Genomic DNA, 15,042 nt, shown 5'->3' with positions numbered 1-15,042 from the left:
TGTAAAAAAATGTAATTTTTTACAGAAAAATGCAGTTCTGGCTCAAAATTTTTTATTTTCACAAGGAATGAAGGACACAAAGCACCCCAAAATCTGTGCCCCAATTTCTCCTGAGTACGGCAATGCCTCACGTGTGACCAAAAAATACCAGTTGGGTGCATGGCAGGACTCAGAAGGGAAGGAGTGATTTTTGGTGGTGGAATGAATGGTGGGTGCTATGTCGCATTAGCAAGACCCCCGAAGCACCAATACAGTGGAACCCCCCCACAAGTGACCCCATTTTAGTCACCAGCTTTGGGAGGGGGGCTGGCGCTGCGGCTGGCGGGGGGGTGGGAGGGGTGCTGGCGCTGCGGCAGCCGGGTGGGTGGGAGGGAGGGGGGCTGCCGGGTGGGAGGGGGGGGGGGGGCTGGCGATCGGTGGTAATCGGTGCGGTATATACACACACACACACACATATATATATATGTGTGTGTATATATATATATATATATATATACATATATATACACACACATATATATATATATATATATATGTGTGTGTGTATATATATATATATATATATATATATATATATATAAATATATTTTTCAGTGCATATATTTCATTTTTTACTTTTTCTGCAGCTTGATGCTGCTGCTGCTGCTGCTGCGGGGGGGAGGAGGGCAGCGCTGCGTGCGCTCCAGACGCTCCGGGGGAGCCGGGGGAGCTGCTGCTGCTGCCGGGTGAGTGCCCGGCGGTTTCGACGGGGGGCTGCACATCGGTGGTGATCGGTGCTGTACTTGACAGCACCGATCACCACCGATCCCTGTGTTACCGAGCGGCTTAGCCGCCGGTAACACAGGAAACGCTGTGAATGGCTGTTCAGATTTGAACAGCCAATCACAGCGATCGCCGACCGGGGGGGGGCACCCCTGCCCCCCCTGGGCGGCGAGGGGGGATGTCTGCTGTCAGGGACAGCAGACATCACCTAACTGTCACTGCGTCTCTAGACGCAGTGACAGTTAGAAGTCATGACGTACATGTACGTCAAATGTCGGGAAGTCCTTCCCGACCATGACGTACATGTACGTCAAATGTCGGGAAGGGGTTAATTTGGTCGACCCAATGACCCAAAACCATTGTCATGTTTACTTAGATGAGAAGAGTAAATGTATTACACAATTTGCTACTATAGTTGGGCCATCATTTGTCAATGAAGGAAGCAGCATGTAGCACTGTGTGTTAGAATGTTCCTTAAGTGTCAGAGAGAAGCAAAGAGCAAACTAACATATTAGCAACGATGATTGACATCAAGAAAAAAGAAATACTGGTTACACAACTAGCACTAACATACATAAAGCCTTCGCATCTCCTAGATCAACAAGGAAGAGCTATACGTAAGTCATGCAGATGACAGATATAAAGCTCATTCCACGTCAACTCGCCCAAGTTATTACTACTATTCTTTAACTTTGGTTCCCAATTTTTATGGCTAGCTACTAAATATAGTCAAAGCAGAATAAAAGTTTTGCATTTTACATTGTTATCACCATACATGCCGACTTTTTAATACTCCTCTCCGGGAGAAGCCCGGAGAGAAGTGAAAGGGGGGCGGGACGTGTCTGGTCATTTTGGGGGTGGGGCAAGACTGACATCACCAAGCCCCGCCCCCATGACAGACAGCCGCATCCACTCACGAGTCCTCGGATGGAGGAGGGGCTAATATGACGTAAATTACACGATTCGCGTCATTTTAGCCCCGCAACCCTCCCCGCGGACCCGCAAAATTCTGAGTTTTATACTGCGGGGAAGAGGGGAGCATGAGGCTGTGGCGTAATGCGGGAGACTTGCCCACCTTCCCGGGGGGGCGGGAGGGGGACCCGAATTGCGGGACCCTCCCAGTTGTTCCGGGAGGGTAGGCAAGTATGGTTATCATGCAGGTTTTGAGTTATAAGGGTTGAAAATTGTTTAGAATAAAAACTTTTTGGAACTTGTTGTTTTACGAAAACCTAATTTTCTCAAATTAGGATTAAGATATTTTCAATAAACTCAAAGCACTGTGTACCGTATACCAAATGTAGGCTTGTTATGTTACAAACACAGTTTAACCCTTTGAGTGCTAACATCTCTGAGAGAAAAAAAGCAATGAAGCAGCACTTGAATTACAATGAATAAATGAACCAGGTTTAGTTAATATTCTCTTTAAATAAAATGAATTGCAATATTATAATAACATTGACATACACACATTTAGCATAATAATAAAAAATGATTAAAAGAAAGGATCTCACTGACAGGATGGATGGCGGAGCCACAGGGGCCTTAGCCCATTAGAATCTGGGTCCACTTAACCACAGATGTTGTATCCAATATCACTGCTGTTTTAGAGGAATGTGGATGGGGAAAGGGATCACAGGTCCTCTCTATTCACGCGGTATCTGGATAGGTGCCGCTGGAGGAATCTGCAAAACTGATGTAAGAAACTGGTCTAAGATCCACCTTGATTAATCGGGGCCCCCCAAGGACCACTGGAGGGTTAGTGAAGGGCAAATGGTTTCCCAATCAAAGCGTCCTCCTTCAGGTGACTGTGTGAGGAAGTCCACCTGGAGGTATCGGGTTGTGGCCCTTGCCTGGGGATTGCAGTGGGTCCTCCGGGATTGTACCCAAGGGGACACACCCTCTGACAAGTGGCTGGGAATGGCAAGGCTCACCCAGAGGTTTGTGTCTGCTGATTGTCTCAAGGTGGAGTCACACGAATCCTGTAAAAGGATCCTCAAAGAAGCAGTGGACAAAGGTGGTGGGAGATTGTAAGTGGCTGGTGGTCCAATCCTGTAGATGAGAAGGTTTACAACTGACGTGGCTTTTTCAAAGGTGGTTTCAAGTGTGGCGACTGGTGATATATATACCCACACCAATGAGTTACCAATTGGTGTTCAATCAAACAATAAACTGAAATAACAACAATAGTATAATAAAAGTATTAAATAGGAGACAAACGCATGCATAAAATACCAAAAATGTCCTAAATTTATAAGTATTATTATTGATAGGATTTAAATAAACCATAAACACATATTGGATAATATTTGTATTACTTCCAGGTCACGTGACCGACCGCAATTATGGTTAAAAAGGATCCCCAATTCAAGTTCTACAATAAGTAAACACAGGGATGTATCTTAATCATTTAGTAAACACTTTTATATAAATGCGGCATATTGTAAAGGGGAGGCAAACATTGAATATCATGAAACGCATGTGCGTTCCACCTTTCGGGTGTTACCTTCCTTCTGTGAGAGAGGTTCAAAATATCCACTAACATTTGAAAATGCTTTGAAAGCTAGTCTGCTACCTTGTGATTGCCTCAGTGTTTGTGCTTGTGTAAGAGAAAGAGATGTTGGGTGACATTTAAAAGGATGCCATTTTATCTCAATTTCTGAAATCGCACCATATCGCACTTTTTAAAATCTAATTTTTTTCGCTGAATTCGCATATTTAATGAGATGCGAATTTGTAGCAAAAAAATGTGATATGGTACGATAAGGTGCAATTTTTTTAGTCAGGAAAATGTGCGATTTTGAGTCAGGAAAATGTGGAATTTTTGATACATGGTTATGTGCTTTTTTTTGTTTTTAAATTGCGTGGGGTCCCTCCTGAGCATAAACACACAGTGTCACAGTGGTACAGAAGCACTCCGCCCTGATTGGCTTCATGGAGATGCCTACAGCCAATCAGGGCTGAGAGCATCTATATAGCTGTAACAGCGTGATTCTCACAGCGGAGGCAGCCGGCTCACCTCGCAGTCAGTGGCAGAAAATCCAGGATCCATTTGCAAACCAAATTATTAGACCCACCTGAAACCATTTGTACAAGTAGCATAGCAATAGCCCCCACAGAACCTACGGTGGCTTGGAGGTGCCGGGTGACTTGTGGGCTATTGCTAATGCAATACCTGGACCTGTAGATACTTGTTTGTGGTCCCATCGGTCCTTCCGCCATTGTAATGTCTCTCCCAACCTATGATAACGAGCAGGACATTTTCAATGGGGGCAGGCACAATTGGACCACGGCAGCCATGGGAGGGGGGCTAATCACCTGACACAGGGCAGGGACCATGTGTGGGAGGAGGGACCCTGAAACAAGGACATTGGTAGAACAATATCAAAGTCCACAAATAAAAATCTTGCAAAGGAATCTTTAGTCTCCAAGAGGGTACACCCCTGGTAAAGTAGGGTAAGGGCATCATCATCTGTTGATCTATGAGCCCTATATGCAAACTGAGAGGAATCTAAATTGCCCAATATACTTTATTTTATATTTATAACCACTAATCGTTGAAAGCCTACATTATGACAAAAGTCAAGGAAATTGGAGGAACCAGGGGCAGAACTCTGGGAGGCAATGGAGTCATCTGCCGCCGGGCTCCTGCTCCCAATGGGGCACCTCTCCTCCCCTGCTGGTTCTACTCAGTTAATTGAAAGCCAATGATATCCTTTCTGTAGCTGAGTTCTGAAATATATATGTGTTCTCTCTCTCTCTCTATATATATATATCCGTGTGTGTGTATAAAACATAAGTACTTGTGTATTATCACGGCGCCCAAGTTTCTTACGTATGGAGCCGTAGGAAAATCACATCGCATGGGCCATTTTAATGGCCGTGCGATGCGATCCGATTTTCCTATGTAATTTATTCACTGCTCTCTTAGCAGATGATTTAGGCACCCCCCCCCCCCACTATCCACGCCACCCCGAAGCGTTGCGAGCACAGCGAGCCCCGTGTCCTCCGACCTTTTCATACCCCTACTATCCACATAGGCGTGGAGTTTATTTAATATAGTGTGGCGAGCGAAGCGAGCCATCGAGCCCGAAGAAACGTGGCGAGCGCAGCGCGCCCCGCGAGGGGATGCAGATGACTTTATATGTATTCCGCATCCCCTCGCCACGCTTCGGGATCGGTGGCTCGCTGCGCTCGCCACACTATATCGAGTCTGCTCCACGCCGATGTGGATAGTAGGGGTATGAAAAGGTCGGAGGACGCGCTGCGCTCGCCACGCTTCGGGGTGGCGTTGAAAGTGGGGGGGTGCCTAAAACCTCTTTGTATATCATTATTGCATACCTAATGTCATTGTACACCCTATACAATAGAAATAAAACAGCACTGAATACATTACATAGGAAAATCGGATCGGATCGCATCGGACGGCCCTTATAATGGCCCATGCGATGAGATGTGAGGCGATTTCCCTACGCAGAATAGCCCACTAAGCAAATAGCTTAGTGGGCGCCGTGATAATACACAAGTACCAAAACACATATTTCAGAACAGACACATATTATATTATATAAGGTTGTGTGTGTGTGTGTGTGGGGGGGCTCACCAATATATATCTTGCAACAGTGACGAACTTATGCCACTGGGAGGAACATAACATGGGCGCCGTAAGTACCCTAACCCTCTCTCCCTACCTTCAGTGGTTGTAGCCTAAGGGCCCATACACACTGCAGCACTCCAGAGCCCAGCAGTGTACTGTTAAGCTCTGTACCCAAAGAGCGATTGGTCGCTGAGTGATATAATTGCTGAGTGTTCCGTTTTCATCAGTGATGGAAATAGCTGCCGGGGGAAGCTTCTGGTCACAGGAGCATGCTCCTACATCCAGCGACCAATGCAGGGCTGGTCGCATGAGTGCGCTCCCGGCAACAGTCACCCTGTACACACGGGGATATGTTTGCTGAGCGACCATATCCCTGGTGATTCTGGCTAGAATCGTCCCGTGTGTACTGGGCTTTATACACATGCAGCAGCCTCACTCATGGATGCCAAGCTTCCTGGTATTCTCTGTGCTCACCATTGTTATGCCACTGCCTAGGAACCCTGGCGTGCAGTTGTGCCTCTGCTCAATAGTCCAGGACCAAATTAAATTATTTATGGTCAGAGTCATAGTCAAAACCAGTGCTAGTGGCTGCCAATCATAAAACATGTGGGCAATCAGAAGCACAACTGTACCTACCCCATCACATAAGGTAGGCACAATTTACTTAAAGAAATAACATTTTATCCTAAGGGTGCCATTATAAAAATGATGATACTCTCAGGTGCCTTGATTCCAGAAAGTTTGGGAACCACTGATATAAAGGAAGAGAAACCTATTTAGAATTATTTCTGCCTGCTATTTTCCAAGTCACCACTTGAGGGCAGTAAATCTTTACCATTTAATTATTGTATGCAAAACTTCTTACTATCTACATTTTATTTATTTATTAACAGTTTCCTATATAGCGCAGGATATTCCGTTGCGCTTCACAAAGGAGACAGTGATACAACAAACAGGGTATTTACAGACAGTCAAAAGGTAGGAGGGCCCTGCTCACAATCTATAGGGAAATAGGTATTGATACATAAGGATAGATACTGTATTCTTTATTGCATCGATTCCATGCTTTTGCTAAATGGTTATTAATAACATCATTAATACAATGGTCCTTATTCATAGATGGCTGGAGGTGCTAACTCTAGTATGGTAATGCAATGGAGATGCCACATTACTTATCTGAACTGCACCATGAGAAGCAGACATGGCTCATCTTCGACATGATAGGATGGCTGCGTGACCCTGGGGGTCGCACAAGCTGCCCCCCCGCAAGAGCTACACAGTGGCAAGTAAATCTCAATCCTTTGACAGAGATCCTGGCCTTATCCCACACCTGCAACGTTGGCAACAAAACTCCATTTGGAAAAACAGAAGCCACGCCATCAGTGGTCACCCCCTCCCCGCCCTCAGACTGTCGGTCTGGTCTAATGCTGATATATTGATGGGTTCTGCACATGTGTAAAATACCTATAATTGGTACATTGCTACAGATGCCGCACCTCAACCCACATCTGAATGAGGGCGAGTGTTAGCACATTCAACACTACATTTTAGAACAAAAATAAAAATTCTTGATGTCAACAAGCTAAGAGAGTCCTACTTGCAAGCTTATAATAATCTGTAGGCAAATAGGAGTTTGAGGCTACTGATTGCATACAACAAAGTGGAAAAGTATTTTGTAGGGTAATGTAGTTGCTCCAAAAGTAGGCTGTTCCTGCAAGGTGTTTGGACGCATGCGTGGCAGTGGTGATTTTTGTCTAGTGTAGCCGGGTTCAGTATGATTTCCCGACATTCAAAATACCAATGGGCAAAATACCGGCAAGCATTGGCAGAGAGTCAAAATGCAGACACGGTCAAAATGACGACTTTTAAAATGTCGACATATGCATACCTTCCAACGGTCCGGATTTTAGCGGGACAGTCCCGCTGTCCCACCCGCGGGCGGCAGTGTCCCGCGGTGTGGGGGGGCTGTTGGGAGTCCCCCGTCAGCTGCTAAGCAGCGGGGAATAAACGCTGTGCGCATGCGCACAGCGTCTATTCCCACAGCCAGGGGGCTGGGGGCATGGCTAGAGGCTCACAGAGCCTCTGGGTCATGCCCCCATAGTGGCAAAATGGGGGCGTGGCCTCGTGTGTGAGCCGCAATTATAGGCCACGCCCCCAAATTAGGCCACGCCCCTCCCTCCTGCTAAGCTGCCCAAGTTGGGAGGTATGCATATGTCACCATATAAGCGGCGCTCGCTATGCTTCAGAAACACTATATAATTTAACTCTATGCCCACTTGAATTGTGAAGTAATAAGAAGTAGGTTTCAAGGGAAAAAAATCATGAAAAACTCATGTTGACTTTTTGAACGGCAACACTTTGACCGTGTTGACATAATGAATGTCGGCATGTGTCAGTATTTTCACTGTCTGCCAATGGTTGTCGGTTTATTGACTGCGGGAAATTGATTGCATCTGGTGTTGCCCATAGGCCGGTTAGCCGACCTCGGGAATACTGTACTTGGCATGAGCGTTTTTTGTAAAACATATTAGCCAGTTAAGTGGTTAATCAGCAGCATCAGCTCAGTAACTATAACTCCCATTAGCTCAGCAGCCATCAGTGATCCATGATTTGCCAGCTGCCAAAAGCCTATACAGCTTAGAATATTGGTGGTTATTCAGTATGGACTGCTAATCAGAGAATATCCAAATCGAGTGATTATCGAACGACTGCACATGCATATTCCCCTTGTGCGAGGGGTATTAGCGGCTGAAAATGCATTGCTAACAGGTGTTTGAGTGCAAAAAAATGGCATTTTCAGTGATCCCTTCGGTAACCGGTCCCTGACATTCCAAGATTTTAAGTCTTCTTCCTAGAGTCTTGATTGATGAAAGTTCTGCTTTAAGTTCTGCTGTGCAGGATCCCACTAAGAATGATACCGCTGAAGAACTCATTGCTTCTCATGTATTCTTTCCAGGTCCTGATCACTGGGGCCAGTGACTTTCTGATCCTGCCCCCCCCCCCCGACCTGTGCCCTCTACCAGCCTGGCATGATCTGGCTCACTAATCAACCCCCTGCCATGGGCTAGACTAGCTCCAATGGCGTATGGGGGACACCAGATGGAGAATACATTTATTCAGCATGTACACAGATATTTTCACACCATACCAGTCGCCTACAGGCTATAGGTAAAACTCTGAATGGACACTTATGTAACGCAATACATATTGTTGACTTTGACACTACCATAAACACGGTTTTGGCCAGTGCCCCCTCATGATAAGCCAATATGTAAAGCATTTCATATATCATTCCTGGAGTGACAAAATGGTCTTTTCCCACACTTCTTCTCTAAAGCCCTGTACACAAAACACAACAGACTCTAATGCCAATATCAGTAAGCCCATGAGAACGATATTGTGCATACACACTGGATGATACAGTTTAGGAGGGGTGCCATTAACGATGTGCGGGAGCCCATATACATAAATAAGTCACCTATTTAGTTTGCTATGTTGCCCAGTAGGCGGTGATAGACATGCCCAGTAGGTGGCGATGGACACGCACCTCCAATGGTGCACCCCCTAAGAAAATGCTAGTTGCTACATCCAAGTGGGCTATAGGACCTTTCACGTCCAGGGGGAGGAGCAATCCTGGGTGCCACGCAGCTTCACTATCTACGTCACCACTGGTTGACTTTAGTAATAAGGTGATGAGTGAAGCTAAGCGGGCCACGTGCCTGAAGCATGGCAAGCGAAGCAAGCCAAGTGGCAAAGCTATGATGCGGGGGGAAGCCATCTCCGGCTTGGCGCACTGAAATTACATAACCCGAGCAGCCATTCTTCCCCTGCCCCCGCCGCCCCATACCTCCTCGCCCCCCCTCTGCTCTCCTCCCCTCTCACTGACTGCTGTCACGTGAGCTGATAATTGAAGTCTGTGTCTGCTCCCTCTGGCTGGCGCTGTGCGGGAGACCCGGGGCTGACAGCGCTGATGAGACCGCGACCCGGCGCCGCTGAGGGGACTGGCGTTAAAGTGGTGAGCCGGCGTTATTCTCTGTCTTCCTCCTCCCCTCTCACCTCCTCTCTCTCTGCCTCTTGGAGGGGGGGGCACAATTTTTTTCCGCAGGGGGGAGAAAAAATGATAGTTACTCCACTGAGCGAGCCCACGAGGGTCCGTTTGGGTCCCTTCTTTTGACCTTGCTCCTCCCTTTCTCCTACTCTGTCACATGACAGGTCCTTTAGCCCACTAGGCTTTAGACCTAAAACTTAGAAAATGGGATGTGCATGCCTATGAATTTTCCAAAACTTAAGTCTGATTGCATTCCCCCCCCCCCCCCCCCCCCCCCCCCCCCCCATGGTGAAACACCTTTATTATCAAATAACTAGTTCAACACTGGTGACCGCAAAGAAAAAGGTCCAGGAGCAGAACATTTGGTCCCTCCTGGAAAGGGTCACTGCAAGCTCCTAGTTCTCAAGCCAGTGGTGACCATAAAACAGACATGCACCCATTTTTATAAAAGTCGGGGACATTTTCTAACAAATCATGTCTAACAACACTTGGCTCCAGATGTTTTACTTATCCATACACTATAGTAGGAACCGATGACTCATACTAGTCACAGTGCTCTTTAGAAGTAGCATACATGTGATCAGCACAACTTGGTCACCAGGGGCAAATTTAGGTGTCAGGCCACCCCACCACTAAGCACACTAACCACCTCCCCATTATGTCACTGCCTTTCTGTTGGGTCCTCCCAACTGCCATAGCAGTTAAAATGCCCATAAAACGCTGGCTTTCCCCTGCTCCAGCACCCTGCCCGTCCTCTACTTTCCCATCACAGAACGAACGCCTCAGCAAGTTTGCACATACGCATATTCAAATTTGGCCCTGGCTCTGAGCGGGTCTAAATCACCAAATTGTAGAAAAAAGTAAAAACAGCTATTTTTTTTTTAGTTTTCATGTCAGAAAAGGTACTGGTGCTCACCTAAAGAAGATATAGCTGCCATGCTTTGGACAAATTTTCAAATGCTTACATTATTAATTTCAAAAATCATTTCTATAATGTCTCTGGAACTAGTTATAAGGAAAATACAATACTACAGCCATGGCCAAAGGTTTTGAGATCAACACAGGTACAGTATGTTAGTTCTCACAAAGTTTGTTGCTTCAGTTTATGATGCCAATTTTAATATATTGCATGATTCATCAGGTGAATTGCAATTAATTGTAAATTCCCTCTTTGCAATGAAAATAAACTTAACTTTAAAAACAACATTTCCACTGAATTTCTGCCCTGTCACGAAAGGATCAGCTGACATCATGTCAGTGATCCTCTCCATAACACAGGTGAGAGTGCTGACAAGGAAAAGGCTGGAGATCGGTCTGTCCTGCTGTTTGAGTTAGAATAACTGTCTGGAAGCCTTAGAAGGAAGGTGGTGCTTGAAATCATTGTTCTTCCTCTGTTAACCATGGTTACCTGCAAGGAAACACATAGATTCATCATTGCCTTGGAGTTGGCTGCCCCAAATGTCGACAGCCAACTCCAGTCACTCCAGGTCATCCAAGTAGAGGTGGAGGAGATGTTCAAGAGGGCCAAACCAAGGAAAGCACCAGGTCCTGACGGGGTGTCACCATCTGCCCTGAGAGTATGCGTGGGTCAACTTGCCCCCATATTCACCAGGATCTTCAACAAATCCCTGGAGCTACGCAAGGTTCCCTCCTGACTCAAAAGCTCCACTATTGTTCCGGTCCCCAAGAAATCCACTATTACAAATCTGAGCGACTACCAACCGATAGCTCTGATCATGAAAACATTCGAGCACCTGGTACTGAACCATCTGAAAACTGTGAATGGCCACCAGCTAGACCCCCTCCAGTTCGCCTACCGATCAAATTGATGCGTTGAGGACGCGATCAACCTGGGCCTGCCCAATATTCTGCAGCACCTGGATATACCTGGTACCTATGTAAGGGTCCTGTTTGTCGACTTCAGCTTGGCTTTCAACACAATCATCCCCATATCCTCCACCCCAAACTACTCCGCCTAGGAGTCCTTGAAGCTATGTGTTATTGCATTGTGGACTTTCTGACTGATAGAAAACAAGATGTGAAAACGGGAAAATTCACCTCCCAAGTGCGGATCATCAGCACAGGAGCCCCCCAGGGCTGTGTACTCTCACCCCTGCTCTTCTCCCTGTACACCAACGACTGCACCTCAGAGGAGCAATCAGTAAAGATAATCAAATTCGCAGATGACACTACCGTCATTGGCCTTATCAAGGACGGGGACGAATCGCCTACAGACAAGAAGTGGACCAATTGGCCCGCTGGTGCAGCAGCAACCATCTAGAGCTCAACCCACTCAAAACCGTTCAGATGGTAGTGGACTTTAGGAAGAAGGCTGTTGGTGTTCCTCCGCTAACAATTGCTGAGTGTGGTGTCGCTAGTGGACTCCTTCAATTTCCTAGGATCCACAATCTCCCGGGACCTTAAATGGGGGCCCAACACTGATACTATTGTTGGAAAAGCGCAGTAGAGGCTATTCTTCCTTAGGCAACTAAGGAAGTTCAACATGCCACAGAAGCTTCTGCTCCTCTTCTACTCCGCGATTGTGGAGTCTGTACTGTGCTCCTCAATACTGGTCTGGTACGGCTCCACCAGCGAGAGAGACAAATGCAGACTCCAAAAGGAAGTCAGAACTGCGGAGAAGATAATCGGGACAGACCTTCCCTTTGTCCAGGACAAAAAAGCGGGCAACGAAGATAGTCAAGGACCAACTACATCCTGGCCATGGCTTGTTTAACCTGCTGCCATCAGGCAGATGCTACAGGGCTAGTCCCACCAGGTCCACCAGAAGCCTAAAAAGTTTCTTCCCTGTTGACTCGTGAACTCATGAACACCTCACTGTCTAGTCGCTCCATAACCCTTTGCACGTAATCTAACACGGTGTCCCCTCGGAATAACTTTCTGTAAGACTGTACATGTTCCCCCACCTGTTTATATTGTTTATACTGTATGCTGTTTACTTGTTACCCACCTGGCTGCTGCACAGCAAAACTAAAACAAATTCCTAGTATACGCAAGTATACCTGGCCAATAAAGCTGACTCTGACAAGGCACCTCATCAACCATTTACCAGATCATCAAGAACTTTGAGGGGTCCAGAAGGCTTCAGGCACCCAAGAACGTCCAGAAAAGCGCCAGGATTTTCTCCTAATGTTGACTCAGCTGCAGGATCTGGGCACCAGAGAAGGAAAGGTGAGTGCTACGATCAGTCCTATGTCATGCTAACAGTAAAGCATCCTGAGACCATTCATGTGGGGGGTTACTTCTCAGTCTAGGGAGTGGGCTCACTCACAATTTTGCCAAAGAACACAGCCATGAATAAAGAATGGTACCAAAACATCCTACAAGAGCAACTTCTCCCAACCAAATTAAAGGTCCCTATACACTAATTTGAGGTATAGCATGCAGCTTTGCATGAGATATCTCTGCAACCATTGTATGCGGTCCTTTAGTATTCGATGTATCATATGCGACCCCAACAAGTGCTACAGGATCAGACAAATCTTACGTGCAGCACTTGTGATCGTAGGTTAGGTACATAAAATTATGGGCATTTCACCAAATTTCTCAGCCCGATCCATGGAATCAGGTGAAAAAGGCCCAAATCCTTTAAGTGTATGGCCAGCTCAAAAGATAAAGCTCAGAAAGGCCCTTGTACATGTACAGACAAGGGAGGACCTCGCTAAAGACCTTATTAATGAAATGAACTAACACAAGTGAGAAGAGAACCAGGTATAGATGGTAGGTTGGAAAGAGAGCTGCAATTGATGTGGGAGAGAAGAGGGCTGTGAGGACAGGGAAGGAGAGGGCCCTACACAAGGAGCTTATAGTGTAGAAGGAGACAGACAGGCAGCAAGAGGTGCAGGTAGGGAGGCCTGAGGGCAAGAAGTGAGCATTTCAGGGATGGCCAGGACATAAATCAGTAGGTAGGAATAGCGGCCTCAGTACTAGGTTATGCAGGAGGGTACACTTTGATGAACAGGTGGGTTTTCAGTGAACATTTAAAGCATGAAGTTATGGGGCTTTAAGCTTCATACACACTACACGATATGCAGGACCACCGATATCTTTGAGGTGCTGCAAAAACGAACTACCTGTGGGTAAAAGCACTGGCTCATCAGTGACGTCACCAGGACCCCCGCTGATGTTGTCAGTTTGTACTGCATGTTCTGCTGATCGGGGTTATTGTTAATGATCCACGGGAGTGTAAAGGGCACAGGGCGGGGCCTGCGCCAACACTCTCTGCGCGTACTCACCTTGCTGTCCTCCGTCTCTCACCTTCGGGACGACGGTCCCGGTACTTCTCTCTTGCCCCGCTGGACTCCGATGCAACATTACCTGTAGGAGAAACGGGGGTTGAGGGTCCCACTATGGGGGGAGGCGATGGTCATCACAGGCACTACTGGCCTCAGACTGGTTGCACCCGCTTGTGGAACACGGCGGGTGGAACACGGCGGGTGCAACACGGGTGGGGAAAGAGCAGGAACAACACAACCAACAGACACAACACAAATTATACTCACCGGACGTCTACCGGTCCCCTGACTCATCAAGGGTCTTGGTACCGGCACCTGGAAATAAGCACAATTACCCTCCTGCCTCCTAGGGCAGGGCAATCCTTCAATACCATGGCCTAGCGCCGCACAACCTGGTGCTGAACGCCTGCGCAACCTGCGGCCTAGCGCTGGATCCTTCGATACCACTGCTTAGCTCCGCACAACCTGGTGCTGAATGCCTGCGCAACCTGCGCCTAACGCTCGTGCAACCTGGCACTCCTAACAACTAACCTGTAAAGAACACACTTTACACAGGGGCACAATTGCATGGATTAAAACACAGTGGACTGACGAGCACACAATCCACAGTGCAAATTACAGTACAATGCAAGCAAAACAATACTGCACAAAACACTAGAGAGGGGTTACCTCCCACTGGCTGCTCCCAGCCATACCACAGTAGCCACTCTGGCGATGCCTGAGACCACGGCCTGCTGCCACAGACCTATTGTCCCTGCGGAGAGGCCTCAGACCTAGGAGGATCTGGGCCTAATACACTGGAGGGCCTGAAGGCCTCACCTAACCTGGATACGGGCCAGAAGGCCCCAAGCGAACCGTGTCCATGGGCCTAGTGCCCGACGATGCAGGCCTAATGCCCAACACACCACGGGCCTAATGCCCGACTACATGGGCCTGGTGCCCAAGCTTGGTCCTGCCACACTGTCTTCACCGGAGGTGGGATGACTCCCACCACCTCCGGGCTTACTGGAGTCTTCATCAGGGCAGCAGTGGCCGGGGAAAGCTCTTTTGCATTGCACACCGCTGCACCTGGGCTTCCTGTGTCCCCGCCGACGGGTCCCGACTTCTTGTAATTCACACGGCAGGCGGCAGCGTGTATCAATTCTGTGCACACAGTTGCCGCCTTCCAGGGCTTCCGGTGCCTGCTGCCTTCTTTTTTCAGGAGCTTTTCTCTGCTCCCTCCCGGCCGACTCCACTCTCCACAACTTTACTAACGGTTATAATAGATGGTGGCGTGGACACAGGGTGGTGGTGTGGTTCCCTTGCCGAAAATCCTTACGCAGCAGAAGTAGCGGCGGCTGCAGAGATGGGGAAATACCGCAATTTTTTTTTTCATTCCTGACTAG

The sequence above is a fragment of the Crinia signifera genome, chromosome 5 (genome assembly GCF_055691185.1).
Source record: "Crinia signifera chromosome 5, ASM5569118v1, whole genome shotgun sequence".
NCBI classification, from domain to species: domain Eukaryota; kingdom Metazoa; phylum Chordata; class Amphibia; order Anura; family Myobatrachidae; genus Crinia; species Crinia signifera.
The sequence above is the reverse complement of the archived record's forward strand: the minus strand, read 5'-3'. Positions refer to the sequence as shown.